General features: G+C 28.9%; 1 long non-coding RNA gene across 1 annotated transcript; it reads left to right on the top strand.

The window, feature by feature from the left end:
* The first annotated feature begins 563 nt into the window (after positions 1–563).
* Positions 564–2,150, top strand: LOC115876143. The gene is made up of 3 exons (XR_004049108.1): positions 564–608; positions 883–951; positions 2,078–2,150. It is a non-coding gene; the product is annotated as an uncharacterized LOC115876143 (long non-coding RNA).
* Positions 2,151–3,172: the final 1,022 nt, after the last annotated feature.

Genomic DNA, 3,172 nt, shown 5'->3' with positions numbered 1-3,172 from the left:
TTGTTATTACTTCGTTCAGTTACGTATTACTATGTACAATCATCTATTAAATAACGAAAAATATTTTAATAAATTCTAGATGTTCTGAGTGGGTTAAGAACTGCAACAGGCATGATTTTAGAGCAAAATCACCTATAGATTTGCATAGAGGGTATAGAGTTTGTGGAAAACACTTTCAACCTACCATGTTTGCGGGAATGTCTCAAAGCCGTCTGAAGAAATTTGCTGTTCCAACTTTATTGATGTCAGGTGGGTTCATAAGCATTATTTTTGTTACTTGTAATTTTCAAATCATCAGTTGCTTGTTTATCTGCACAATCGATTTATACACTTGCACCAACGAACATTTAAATAAACAAAAATAGTTTATAGATAGGCATTTAGAAAATCTAGTTTCAGTCTGTTCGTGGTGGTTCTGTGTAATATTTTCAATATTTTTATGACAAAATACTATATTACTGAAAAACAAAACTTTTGACAATAACATTTAGCTTTCAATTTTGCCTCTTAAAATTGTGTTTGTGATATGTTCAAAAATTAATGTCTTTTGTAGACAATTTATATGGAAGTTGAAACTACTATTCCTGCTGTTCCTATTACATCTGAAGGTGAGTAAAATACTATTTTTTAACCTTTTAAACACAATGCAATAGGGTATGGAATTCCAGTTTTTCAATAAAACATTTTATTTTATGTTTCAGCGGTTTAGAATCTACTTCACCAGATGTAATTGCTATTCCATCAACATCCAAAGGAAGTTACATCTGAAAGTGAGTAAAATATTACCTTTTAAACACAATGCTGAATATAAATCTGAACTGCCATACCGATATAGGGTGCAGGTGTGAAATTTTCAATAAATATTTTTTTTTATGTTTTCAGCTGTTTCGGAATCTACTTCACCAGATGTAATCGCTATTCCATCAACATCCAAGGAAGTTACATCTGAAGGTCAGTAAAATATTTTTTATAAACACAAAGGCTGAATACAGGGTGGCGCACCTCATTTGCCTAGGTGGATTATACGAAAACGTAAAGAATATAGAAACAAAATATTTTATAGGTATATGTGGAAAGACAATGTACTTAATTTAAAAATTATTTTTAAAATGTACAGGGTGTCAGGATAAGATCCATACCAAAGTTATATTTTTCTTATGGAACTTACGGTATTTTATTTCCTTTGGGATTCTTGGACATAAAATAAGGTATTTATTATAAAAGGGTTTAATATGTTTTAAAAGGTTGGTTTTGAGATATTTAAATACATTTAAATATGCATGTTATAATAACAAAGTTTGTCAACATCCTGTACATTAATTTTTAGAGTTAATTCTTGTGCTGACTTTGAAATGAAATAAACTTTACTAAAAAAATGTATTGCATCCTTAAATGTATGGGGAATTATCAAAATTGCTGGTCTATTTTAAGTATTTACTTTACATAAAACTTTGTTATTTCAAACACAACACTATGTATTTTTTTAAAAGTTGAAGCAGATTTAAATGCTCTTTCAAACTATATTAGGCTTTCCTATACCTATCTGGCTCAGATCTCAGATTTTGAATAAGAGCGACTTTTCAATCGCTTCAATCAAAGGCTGGTGTCATCATGGTGGCAATTTATTTTAGTGACAGTTAGTAGCTCTTTTTAAAATCGACATTAGTTATGGACTTTATTTAAATTTATAACAGTTTATTTTTTATTTAATTTACCTACAATAGTTTAATAAGTATTTATTATTTTATCAAAGAAAATAAAGTAGTTCTTTGATTTATATTACGATGACTGGTAGATATATTGGATTTTTCTATAAAAGAGAGAATTAAAGGCAAATTCAGTTTCTTTCCTTCCAACGACAGGTTTCTGTCTAGTAGGTTTCTACATCTTTCCGTTGTCATACAATCAACTGAGGCAGATGAGGTGCGCCACCCTGTATAAATCTGTTACTTCCATATATTAATATAGGGTATAGAATTCCAGTTCAATAAATGTTTTTTGGTAGTTTGTTATAATATTTAGAGAAGATCAATATTTCAAATAGATAAATAATATTTTTTATTTCTTGTTTGTATAGATTTTTCACAACAGACACCTACATCCCTTAGTGTGGATAGTCCAAGAAAACATGGATTAAGGTTACAAATTAGAAGTTTGAAAAGAAAGTTGGAATTTCATCTGAAGACTGACAAAACAAATGTTACAAATGAAGACTTTATAGCTTTTTGTAAGGAACACTTCTCTTCGTCAATGGCTAATTTTATTGAACTTTGCTTACAAAATTCCTCAAGGAAATCACATGGATACCGATATACCAACGAATTTAAACAATTTGCATTAACAATTTATTTTTTTTTTTTTTTTTTTTTACATTTTTTAAAGAAATACTTTGAAACATATTTATATAATAAATAAAAAAAAAAAAAATATGTATAATTTTACATATTTATAATAACAAATAAAATGTTATTTTTATTTCAGTCAAATTGTTTTTATTATATTCTATACATTTTCAAATGAAGGTTTGTATTGAAAAAAAATAAAATTGCTGAATCATAAAATCATGACAGCGTCAAGCTTATAGTGGGACCCTGAAATTTACATAAACAGGGTCCCAAACTGCAGTTAAAAGTCCTTATTCCATATAAAAATTCACTACAAATTAGGTTGCTGCAGCAAAATCCTTATTACTTATTGCAAATCCTGCATTTTTTCATAGGCCCCTTTACACAAGTACAGTATGATCAGAATAAAAACGGCGTCAGCATTAATATGAAATGACAATCATTGACATTTCCCATATAAAATGACAGCGTCTTCATTTCATAGCCATCGCTGAGGCCGTTTTTATTCGATCATACGGTATAATACCGTATGATCGAAAAAAAACGGCGTCCAGTTGGCTGAAACGACGATCGATGACTCTACATATAAATTTACATATATAAAACGATAGCGATCTTCATTTCAAAGCCAACGCTTGTTTCGTTAACTCAATCATACAGTATCCTCTACTCTAAAGCCACCTTGTCAGATTATTTTTGTGATTATTCTCTTTGAAAATTAAATATTAATGTTTATTTCTAGAAAAACGAGATACAAAACAATGACTCAATTCAATGAACACTTTTTTTGTAAAATAACGCTTTAAGCATTTTGAATCAATTGGCAT

This window comes from Sitophilus oryzae, unplaced genomic scaffold (genome assembly GCF_002938485.1).
Source record: "Sitophilus oryzae breed Bouriz unplaced genomic scaffold, Soryzae_2.0 scaffold_140_pilon_pilon, whole genome shotgun sequence".
Taxonomy (NCBI): domain Eukaryota; kingdom Metazoa; phylum Arthropoda; class Insecta; order Coleoptera; family Curculionidae; genus Sitophilus; species Sitophilus oryzae.
This window is presented reverse-complemented; position numbering and strand designations above follow the sequence as displayed.